This window comes from Orycteropus afer, unplaced genomic scaffold (assembly GCF_000298275.1).
Source record: "Orycteropus afer afer isolate SDZICR_OR568_19922 unplaced genomic scaffold, OryAfe1.0 scaffold00038, whole genome shotgun sequence".
In the NCBI taxonomy this organism is placed as follows: Eukaryota; Metazoa; Chordata; class Mammalia; order Tubulidentata; family Orycteropodidae; genus Orycteropus; species Orycteropus afer.
This window is the reverse complement of record NW_006921625.1, coordinates 15,886,597-15,898,995: the sequence shown is the minus strand read 5'-3', so window position 1 is coordinate 15,898,995 and position 12,399 is coordinate 15,886,597.

The following is a 12,399-nucleotide window of genomic DNA, read 5'->3' as shown; positions in this document are numbered from 1 at the left end:
GCATAAGTGGGTAAGGCATTTTGGCTGCTAACCAGAAGGTTGGCAGTTCAAATCCACCAGCTGCTCTGTGGGAGGAAGATGAGACAGTCTACTTCTGTAAAGATTTATAGCCTTGGAAACCCAATAGGGGTGGCTATGAGTCAGACTCGACTCAAGGGCAGTGGGTTTGGTTTCTTAGGGGGACTTTAAGAAGCTGGCCTGAAGGTGGAGCCAGTGACTTCCCATGTGTGTGACCAAAAACATCTTTCCCTAAATCGTCTATAATGTCTACTATGACTGCTGGGCCTGGGTACTAAGGTCCCAATAAAAATGCAAATCAGTCCCAGAGAACAGCAACACAACATCAGCAAAGCCTAAAAATCTAGTCTCTGGTTTTGTATTGTGTTTGGTCCACATTGTATTTATTTTTTAAAATTTAATTTCTAACATTTTTAAAATAAGGGGATTTTACCTAAAATCTTCTCTTGAAAAAATTAGCTGACCTGGCTATACTGGGTTCCTCTTTCCATGTCCCAAATCATCTGGAGATGAAACATGAATTGCCCTTCAGAAGAGGCCTGTGGTCTCCAGGCACCCACTGGACTGGTCACTTCACTTCCTGCTTGGCACTGGATGCATGTAAGATGATGCTATAGAGAACAGGGTCTCTAGACATGTCTGTGGAGTTGGAATGCACAAGAAGTTGGGGGTACAGGCTGCCACTTCGGCAATGAGCTAACAGAGTGTAGAAGCCTTAAGGTATCTGGGTTCCCACTGCTTGTTGTTCCTGAAAAGTCTCCATTTGGGCTTGTGCCATCAGTGAAACGTTTAGGACCCCAATTCACAACAGCGAAGCCCTGTGTGGAGGAAAAGCCGTTGGCTGACTGAGCCCCATCCTTTCTTCCTCCTCAGTCCAGAGAAACAGCCACCAGGAGGCCAGAGGATGCAATGAGACCAAAGAAAGGCAGGAAGCATAAACCCAGAACCACCACACCCACCCAGTGGGTTATGGGCTAGCAAGAGCTTCCCCATCCATCTTCCCCACTGTCCCACACTAGCTGACAGATGAGGAAACTGAGGCTCTGGGAGCCCAGAGTGACAGGGCTGTGGGAAACAGCAGAGCCAAGAGGCTAGCATGCATGTTCTCCTCCAAGGCTGTATTCCTTTTCCTGTGTCCAGAGAGCTGTGGCAGAAGATGACAGATTGGTGTTTGCCCCACGGGGACAGGGAGGAGTGAGAGAAGAGGGTGACGTGCCCATGGATGCAACAGCACATTCTTTAGCTCTGGGAGAAGGGTCAAGAGGAAAGGTGAAGGCAATGAGTGACCAGAAAGTTCGGACCCCAACCCAGCTTTAGTCCAGTAGTGGAGAAGGAGGATTAAAACAACCAGACAAAAAGTAATTCCAGCTGTTTACAGAGATCAATTCACCTCAGAGTAGCCCAACATTCTAGTTAAAATTCCCTTCACAGAGAAAATCTTGGCATGAGGACATAAAAGCACAACTTGGACTGTATAGCACAGTGGCTAAAAAATGAAGAGACCAACAGTGCTGGGCCACGTCATTCACTCTCACATATGTTTAGCAAGGAGTAAGGGAAAGAGTGCCCTGACAGGCAGAGAAAGAGCCCAAGGAGAAAGAGAGGCTGAGGAATGGGCAGGCAAGTAGGGCCGGTGACAGACCTGAGGAGGTAAAGGGAATGGACTCAAGGCTGGCATGAAACACGTGAAGGACATCTGCTGTAGCTTCTCCCTTGATTTCAGATGCTGGTATATTTGTGTAAGTAAAAAATGACAACTCTTTCCTACAGATCCTCTGTCCAAGCCAGACTCCCTGTTTGTTGCCCATGACAACATCACATAGTCCTACCTCCAGGCCTTTCTTCCTCAGAATATCTCCTCCTCCTCTACCCCTTTGTCTTGGGCCTCTCCAATCCACCTCCTTTCCAAGATGACATTTTCTTCCCAGATGTCCTACTCTGGAATCTTTTACATTTTGTAATATTGTTGTCATTCACCAACTTTGACCAAACCTGCTAAACTAATACAAATAGTTAATGCTGATGCAGTGTGCTGAGGGCTTTACAATATATGAAAATCCAGTTGCTGTCAAGTTAATTCCAACTTATGGAGCCTATGTGTGTCAGAGTAGAATTGTGGTCCACAATTTTCAATGGTCATGATCTTTCAGAAGGGGCTCCTGATAGACACAAACCACCAACCTTTTTTAGTAACTGAGTGTTTAACTCTCTGTGCCAGCCAGGGACTCCTTACACATATTAACTCATGTAGCCTGGTAGCGTAGTGCCTAAGGCACTTGACTGCTAACCAGAAGGCTGGCAGTTCAAACCCACCAGCCGTTCCTCGGAAGGAAGATGGGGCAATCTACTTCTGTAGTGATACTGCCTTGGAACCCAAGGAGAGGTCGCTATGAGTCGGGTCCGACTCGAGGGCACATGACAACAACAACAACCACAACAAGCAATCTTCACCACATTTCTACCAGATGCAGAGGCTATTTTTAGCTCAATTTTATAGGTGAGGAAACTGAGGCACAAAGAGGTTAGATGACTTGTCCAAGGCCACCCAGCTAGTTAGTGATGGTGCGATGTCGTCTTTTTTTCTCACTTATTCATTTACTGAGCATCTACCAATTGGCAGACCCTCTGTTAGTGGCTAAAGACACAATTGTGGCCCAAGCAGACAAGGACCTTGCTCTCAGGGACCTTACAATGTAGTGGAAGAGGGTGGCCACAGACAGAAAATGTGTAAACACATCAATCAACTAGATCATTTCAGATGGTGGTAAGTGCTATGAGGAAATAGACTAGAGTGTGTGACTAGCGCTGTTTTGGCCAGGCCTGTGCAGAACCAGGGAGAGAGCTTCCCAGGCAGAGGGAAGACCAGGCAAAGGCTCAGAGGCAAGAGCGTGTAGTAGTCTCAGCAGAGCAGAAAGAAGGTGAGAGTGGCTGTCAGGGAACGAGTGGGAGGGAAGGAGTGTGGAGAGGAGGGTGGGGTCAGATGACAGAGGACTTTGTAGGCTGTGGGTGGGAGTTTTAAACTTAAACTAAGAGTAGTGGGCAACTATTTAAGGGTGAGTGATCTGGTTTATGCTTTTTTTTAAAGCTATTTTTTTTATTGTGGTAAAATACATATAACATAAAATTTGCCATTTTAACCATTTTTAAGTGTATAATTCAGTGATATTAATTATATTCACAATCATCACCCACTATTTCCAAAATTTTTCATTACCCCAAACAAACTCCATACTCCTTGGGCAATCACTCCCTACTCCATCCAATTCCTGGTAACTCCTAACCTACTTTTGCCTCTATGAATTTGTCTTGTATCTTAGGCTGAGTTCTCTAGACAAGCAAAAGCAGTGAAATACATATGTTGTTGTTGTGTGCCGTCGAGTCGGACCCGACTCATAGCGACCCCTCCTTGGGTTTCCAAGGCAGTATCACTACAAAAGTAGATTGCCCCATCTTACATACATACATATACATATACGTGACAGAGAAATTTATCTCAAGGAAATGGCTCACACAGTTGTAGAGGTTGGCAAGTCCCAAGTTCTTGGGCCAGACATCAGACAACAGGCTGGAGGCTTCTCCGACTGACAGCTGCAGGGGAGGGTAAACCCAAGATCGCCAGGTAATACAGCAGGCTGTTGGCTGCAGAGGCTAACGATTCCAACACTGGCAGACAAGATGGCAGCCTATTGGCTCACAGACTACGAAGACAACAATCCCAAGATCAGCAAGCAATATGGCAGGCCTCTGGTTCAAGTCTAAGAACCAGAGGTCATATGATGATAAGCCAGATACAGGATCAAGATTGAGCAAAAAACAAGAGAGCTTTGCTAGGAGGTCCATATATATTGGAAGCAGGCCACACCACAGAGGAAGTTCCCTTTCAACTGATTGGACTGGCGGCTCATAGCAGATCTCATCATGGGGGCTGACTACATCATAACTGCTAAACTACGGAGAATCATGCCCAGCCAAATTGACACAAAACTGTCCCATCATATAAGTGGAATCAAACAATATTCATTCTTCTGTCTCTGGCTTATTTTGCTTTGCATAATGCTTTCAAGGTTTATCCGTGCTGTAACATGACTCATGATTTATGCTTTTAAATAGCTTCTTTAGTAGTGTGAAGGATGACTCAGAGCAGTGTTAAAGAGTACAAGCAGGGACCCCAATAACAAGTCTCTTTTTCCTTTAATTTTAATGTATGAAATATGTATTTTAAAACGTTTGCCATCTTAACCATTTTTAATACAACTCAGTGATATTTACCATCTTGCACGACTACCACCATTATGCATTTCCAAAAGTTTTACATCACCCCAACACAAACTCAACACTCCAACATAAACTCTATACCCCATCAACAATACTCAAGTAATAAGGCTCTTCATTCCCGCACTCAACATGTATTTACTGAGCATCTAGCTGCTAGAATGCTCTGGCACCACTTTTAGGGAGCACAGAACCTCCTCTTTGGTTGTCGGGAGAGACAGAAGACATGATGGTCTCAGCCCGAGATACTTCCAGTCTTCCACTACAATGACAAGTGAGACAAGATTCTCCGAGGGCTGAACGTTGTGGCCCAGTCTGCAAGCAGAGAAGGAGTCCAGGAGAAAGGAAGGGTTGGCAGGTGAGAATGTGTATGGAACACAGCTTCTCTGAAGATGTAGGACTCAACTTGAGCATTAAAGGATGGGCATACAAGAGAAGGGGGTGCTTCCCACTCAGGGGATAAGGGGAGAGGCACAAGGTGGGATGGGAGCCGCAGCAGCGACAGGACCAGCTTGTTCTGTATAAAGGTTCGTTCGGCTTCTGTGCAGCGGAGCACAGGCTCTGTGTGGCTGACTCCGACCCAACTCCTACCATCAAGGGATTCCCATCTAGCGTGGGGGATAAGGCAGGTCTGTAAAGATCTGTAACACCACAGAAAGTGAGACGTACCATAAGAGAGATGCACCGAGAACAGTGAGGCAGGGAAGAGGAGTGGCTATGTCTGTTACGTGTAACAATATCTGCAGAAATGCATCTTATATTCCATATCCATGCATGCATACATAAGGAACCCTTGATATGCTCCAGAGTGCCTATGCACTGATCCACACAAGTGCCTTGTGAAGTATGTAAGAAGTGTGATGGTTCCACTGTTCTCCATGCAAATGAATGTAGCACTTTCTCAGTTGGGACCACCGAGCCTGGAACCCTGGAACCCAGCCACATACAGCTCTACACCTCCTCACTCCACTCAGCTGACGGAAACTGTGCTGGCACGTGGGCAATGGCACCAAGAGAACTGGATGGACACAGGACATAGTCAAAACTGGCAGGACGTGCTGACTCAGGACTACGGCAACAAGGAAGATCACAAGATTGACAGTGAACAGAGAAAATACAAATAGTGTGTGTGGGGGAGACAAAGAAAATACAGTAAGCTAGTAAAAGGCTAGAATTAAACAGAATTAAATCAGCAGTCACGTCCCTCTCTAGGCCTCATTTTTCTAATCTATAAAATGAAATAATTCAGACTATTTAAAATTACACATACATACACACACATACATATGCACACACACATCATTAGATAAATGTGAGAAAAGACCTGGTGACCTGCTCCTGTAAAGAATACAGCCTAGGATAACCCAAGGGGCAGTGTGCTCTGTCCTAAGGGGTTACTAGGAGCCGAAACTGAGTCGAAGGCACCCAACGTATGTATATATAGTTAATATACACCAACATTTATAAAAATTAGATACTGCACATTCATGTGGCCACCACTCAACATAAGACACAGAGAACAACATGATTCAAGGCCTCTTGCATGTCCATTCACATTGCATCCCCTCCCCCTTTCTCCCACCCCCAGACAAAACCATGCTACTGAATTTGGCATTTATCATCTCCAGTGTCTCTTTTTTCTTTTCTTGCAGTAAATAGTTGCCGCTGAGTCAATTTCAGCTCAGGGACCCCATGTGCAATACTGGTCATCCTGCTCCATCCTGACAATTGCTGCTGCTTGAACCCATTGTTGCAGCCACTAAATAAATATAAGCAAACATACGTAACACACACTTTATTATTTAGTGTAAATATATATATTCAATGACATTAAGTCTACTCACAAGGCTGTGCAGCTATCCCCACAATCATTCCCAGAACACTGTCATCACCCCAAACAGAAACTCTGTCCCATTCAGTAATAACTCCCCACCTTCCTCCAGCAGCCCTGGAGGGGCTACTTTATACATATATCTACTTTATACCTCCATGGATTTGCCTATTCTCATGATGCCGTCCAGCGTCCTTTCAAGATTTAACAATGATTCCATAATTTTCCTGCAGTTTATGTTTTCACAGTGCCTCTTGCTTTCTTGTGCAGTGGGTTAGTGGCTGATAGGAAGTTTCCCACATGCCACCTCCGCTCCTCACTGGAGTCCTGCAAGGAGGCTCAGCTCCAGTTTTTCAAACGAGGAAAGTGAGATTCACGGCAGGATACGCCACTGCTCTTGTCATCTTGGCCACTTCTTCACCCATCCCATGCCTTGCTTTCTATGCCAGTTACTCTTGTATGTGTGTACAGCTCTGTAACCAGACTCTAAGCTCTTGAGAGCAGGGATCTGTCCCCTCATGCTGTGGCCGTCGTGGTGAACTTACTGGGATCAGGCTTCGGTTATAGAAACAGCAGTGAAGGGAAAACACCCACATGATAGGGAGGCTTCTAAAGCCACAGGTGATGCATGATAAAAGAGGTAGGAACTGGATCTAAAGGCAGAAGCAGGCCAAATTATGCCCAAGGACTAGCATCAATTAGACCCTCACCAATTAGAACCCATGACAGAATGTGCTAGATGCAATCTCCCTCTTAAACATCAAGCCTTTGCAAAGGCAAAATAGGGAGGGTTTCAGGATGGTAGCAAGAAACCTCAGAGGTCATCAAGTTCACTTGTTGGCATAACCCTGGAATCTCTGCAGATACACGAACACACGTCTAGTAACATGTGATGTGACTCTATCACAAGCCAACTAAGGGCATTATAAAAAGAGCGACTCTAAGCCTAACATGACTTTAAGACTAAGGAACTGCAGGAAAAGGGTATTAAAGGCAACCATAACCTTAAAAAATTCTCTCTCTCCCAAAGTACCTCCTTTGTTCATAGGCATCTCTGGATCTCAACCCAACAATAGGGAAGTGGGAATTTCTCATAAGCCACTAATCAAGTCACCCAGCTGGAGTCTACTTGAAAACAAGATCTCAGGCAGCCCTTATAGAAGGAAGATAGGTCCAACTTTGTCACAAGTCTGGTATCTCTAAGGCAAAACAAAATTCTCTCAGTCTGTTGATCAGACTTACCTGAAGCACTTCCAAAACTCTTCCTGCTTTGAGGTTCCTGTCTGTAAAACTAACATTTAAAGGCTGTCCTGGCTTTCCCAAGAATCAGGACTGTAAAGGCTACCGTGATTTGCAGAAAGTCTCCATAAATGCATAACTCCAACAGAGCAACTAAATGAAGCTTCTCTTGCATGTGACAAGAGGTCTCCTGTGATCTAGGAGTGAAATATGCAACAGCGATAACTAAAGTGTGGACATTCTTTCTAGTGATAGAGACAGGACAGAGAAGAATGACAGGTGTGGTATCTCCATGGGCAGCACTGTTCATTTCACACACAGATAATGATGATGATCACTAATGTTTAGGGCAGAATGCCCACCATGTACCTTGGCATTTAAACACTGTGACAAATCATGGAGCACTGTGACTTTCATTCCCCGATTTTTACAAATAAGGCAGCAGACTCAGAGCGGTTAGTAACTTGCTGAGTCCCCCAAAGGACAGGTGAGCCAGGGTTCAAGCAGAAGTCTGTCCGCCCCTGGAGCCCAGCTCTTAAGCATTCTGCCATCTCACTTCCTACAAGGGCTTGCTGGCTCTCCAGTAGGACCTGGGCTTGGCACCATTTCTCTACCGAGGGGGGATTTGCACTGAGCCAGCCCTGGGACTCCAGAGGCTGGTCACCATCTCAGAGCAAAGATAATCAGCATAGGACCTTAGTTTCATTAGCATCTGATTTAATCCCCTCAGGTATCCCATCTGGACAACTGCAACTTTGATTCTATGCAGCTTTAGTCAGGGCTTCCCAGGCTACTCACAGCTAAATACAAGTGATGAAGTGACAGCAACTACTGCAGCAATGACTACAACTTGCTTGCCTCAAGTCCAAGGGCAAAACACGTTCTTAAGTGTCCTTAGCTCCAGGACAAGACTTCCCACCAGTAGTATGGTCTAAAAGCTTTGTAACATTTCCAGGGAAAACACTTTAGGGCTGGAGGCCCGGAAGACTCCCTCTCTCTCAATCTCAATCTCAATCTCTCTCTCTCTCTCTCTCTCTCTCTCTCTCTCTCTCTCTCTCTCTCTCTCTCTCTCTCTCTCTCTCTCTCTCTCTCTCTCTGTGTGTGTGTGTGTGTGTGTGTAGGGAGATACCTATGTCGGATCAAGTTTCCACCCTGTGGGCTTGCTCTGCTTTTATGACGATCTCAAACATGATAAAATAGATCCAAAGAGTTCTTTTTCATCAACAGTTATCATGGATGTTAGAAATCTTAACATAACATTATGTTTATATGTATATATAATTTACTAAGGTATTTTCAACCGAAGTAACGAGAAAGGAAGTATCATGCCCCAGTGGAACTATCTGAAGATCCTGTGGTTTCTAACTTTGGGGGCTTGATATTCAACAACACAATGTTGCTATTCAGTAACAGAAAGGAAAAAAAAAAGAAGACGATGACAAGTATAAATAAATCCTATCTGGCTGATTGAAATGATGGAGAGCATGCAGTTTGACTAAACCCTCTTCCCTTAGCCATGGTGCGCTTCCCCTTGATTGAGAATCGGATTTCTGAGCTGTTTCTCGGAGAATGAAATTACAAAACACAAGATAGCAGATTTTTAAACAATTTTCGCCAGGTAGCCCTGCTGGATATCAAGTGATTGGGTCAGAAACTCAGTTGGAAACTCTGCTTAAGGAAGAGCAGAGAAAGCTCCCTTCGCTTGGGAGGCCCAACAGAGCATTGTTTTAGTTCCGCAGGCGATAATAACAATGGGATAGAACACTGTCCTGGGTAATGGTCTCCTGCGGTGGGGAAACGCAGAGGCAAAACCGAGGTGCTGGGCAAGAGCAAACAAGGCGTGGAACCGCTACCTTCTTTTTAAGGCAAAAACGTTTGACCCTAGAACTGAGCCCCTCCCAGCAGCTTCCATTCTGTTGCACAAGTCTGGCATCTGGAGGCGCTCTAGGCTGGGGTGTAGCTGGGGTAGGGGGTACAGGGACAAACTGGGCTCCTGGCTCTACTGGAGCTGAATTGTTGGCTTTAGACATGGGCTAGGGGACCACTCTGAATTTCCCAGGCACTGCACAAAGCAGGCTTTCCATAAAAACACAATCACTGCCTGGGACCCAGCTGAGATCTCCCTGTCCCCAGACTCCACCCCCACCCCACCCATTTTAGGACTGCTGATTAGACTGACAGACTTTGCAGTGGTAAACTTTGGCATCTGTTGAAGACGAACCTCTTCTATTATTAATACCAATGGAGGATGCCTGCAAGAGGAAACCAATAACCCACCCATTCATTTGACACAGAAAGCCAGCACCTTCCTATTTTTCCCCTCCGTCCTTGTAAAATAACACTAACTGTAGAGACTCTCTAATGTCTATCTCAAGACAAAATTTAAATTAGGTCCAAAAGTGAAAAATGATTTCAGACTCTAAATTTTGGAAAATAACAAAAATCTTTTCCTTTCAAAACAAACAAACAAAAAAACACATACCCAAAGGCCTCTTTCAGCCAACTGAAGCTTCTGTGGAATGCACAGGTCAGAATCTACTACGTGGATGGAAAACAGTCTGAGCACAAGCCGGTAGGAGCCTTTCATTCCACAAACTTCTAGTCGCCATTAAAACTGCAATGCATTCAAAAGTCGATGTCCAATTCATCTTTGCTGTTAACGAGACATTCTACAAGTGTATTTTCTCCCCCTTGGGTAACATTTTGAATCGGGTAAAACAAATGGGAAGTGGATATTTTTTAAACTCCTGCCTGGACTGATTAGAATTCTCTAAGCAAGCATTTCATTTCCTGATGACTGCCATTTTCCTTCCATTCCAAACTCTCCCTCCTTAGGGATGTCACGGGGCATGGAAACATGAGTCGGGCTGCTTGAATTCCCTTCAGTGTGTTTCAATAAGAGAATTATTTCTATTAGTTGTCAGGGTGTCCCTCCAACTTGTCCATGTCCTCTATGGTCAGGTTTCCTTACAGAGAAGAAGGACGTTAGATACGTTATTAGAACTTTTTCATGAGGTGCCTGGGCACCTACGTGTGTTTTACAGTCCCATTATCAGAAAAGGATCCCGGCGTGGCCACTCTCTGGAGATCAGCAAGTTCTACTTTTATTACAGTAATTAACCTGGCATTTCTAGGTTACAATCATTCACTTGAAAAACTCAATAATGAGGCAAAACAACGTTTTTGCCCTGGTTACTTGTAGTGATGATCTCATTTTTGCCCCTCACCTTTCTGGGTTGATGAGAGCCTCCTCCAGTAACAGGTGATAAAAAAGCATCAGTTAACTTGGTAGGTGCTCTGGGAATTTGGTCAGTAATATAACTGGCCATCCTAAACATCTCAAGAGGTGGAGCGGTTGAGTGGGAAGAATAATAAACAAGGAGAGCTAGTGGGAAGAACAGGGATAAAATTAAAGAAAAAAAAAAACCTAAAAATTTTTGTAGTGAGAAAAAAAAAACCCTCTTTAATTTGAAGATATACATGGTAAAGAACAAAATCAAAGTATAAGAATTTGGAGTCGGCAGAATCAGGTCAAGTTGTTGCTAAAAATATGGGGATGGCCCAAAGCCAACAGTTCCCTGGCGGTCCCCAGTACTGAGAGCTGACCAGACAGAACGAGCAATGCAGAAGAGGTGATAATTTGTCTCAAATACTAAGGTGCACAGCCACTCTGGGGAGCTCTGATCTCAATCCTCCTTCTTCCTCAAAATCTAAGCTCTTCTTGCAGAAGGAGGGACTGTGCTGATGGGTATCTTCCGCCTCCACAAATCTGACCAGGAGTTTGCGCTCTCCTTCATTTTGTCAGCGTGCCCAGAATGTTTGCTGGATGTTACACTAATCCCGCATCTCAAATCCTGACCACCTGGATGGGCAAGGATGCCTTCGATCTACATCTCTTCAGGACTTGCCGCAAAGCAGACTTCTCCAGGAATGTGGGATTTCCCTCTGCTTCCATAGGGAAAAGGGCTGGGTACACAGGGCAATAGCCAGCTCAGAGTCTGGCAGGAAACTCGATGGTTATGAAGGTTGGGTTCCAACTCCTTCTGGTTGTTCGAGTCCCAGAAACATTATTTTTAATGTGAAATTTCTCCAAGAAGTTCATGAGAATAACTTTAAAGTTTCAAGAAAGTATCTGGTAAGAGCGGGCAGTTTTCAACTTCAGAGACTATTAAAAAACCACCACAGATCCCAGTCACGTTAATATACTTTACAGGCGACTTAGGATGGCCACAGCGCTGGGTGCCTAAGGCCACGTTGAACCGGCCGAGCTGAAACGTTGATCACTGGATTCAGAAAAAGTTCTCCCAACAATGTTGAAAATATGGAAGCAATTGTAAAACCACTTTCACCGGTGCAATATCCTTCTTCATGAATTTCCCCAATTATATAGCTAGAGTTTCATTGTTGATAGTTAGGTGGCCATAATTCCAGGCCGCGATTTCACTCTGCTGAAAGGTATGGGGCTATCTTTGTCTTCTCTTCCTCCTGTTGCTTAAACCATGCAAGAAAACATCAAGAAATGGGAGAAAGGCAAAACAGAAGGGAGAGACCTTGTTCCAAGGGCTGAAATCCACCACCTGAGAAAAACCAAGTTGCCAACCATTGGGGTTCCCGCCGCGCTCCCCGTCCTCCATCCGTGCAATGGGCTCACGTCCCCTCTCTGAGGAGGACACAGGTAGACGGCCTCAGCCCGCCGCAGAGACGCCAAGGAAATTAATCGCCAGCTCTGTCGGTCTTGGAACTTCTGAAGGCTTTCTGGCTCCTCTGAGGAAGCAGACCCAAATCCACCCGCGTCGGTTCGCCTCCTGGGAGCGACAGGACACGCTCACGCGAGTGGCAGTGCCTGCATTTCGGGCTTCCCGGCTTTACAGGGTTATCTGGGGGGCTCTCTCGGCGAAAAACTGCAGAGGAGAGGGGCGGGGGACCGACTGGGAGCAAAGGCGCCGACGAAGGAGACGCGAGGGAGCGCTGAGCGCGGGCGGAAACCGCGGGCGGGAAAGCGCTGCTGCCGGCGGGCCGCGGAGCCCAACAGGGCTGGG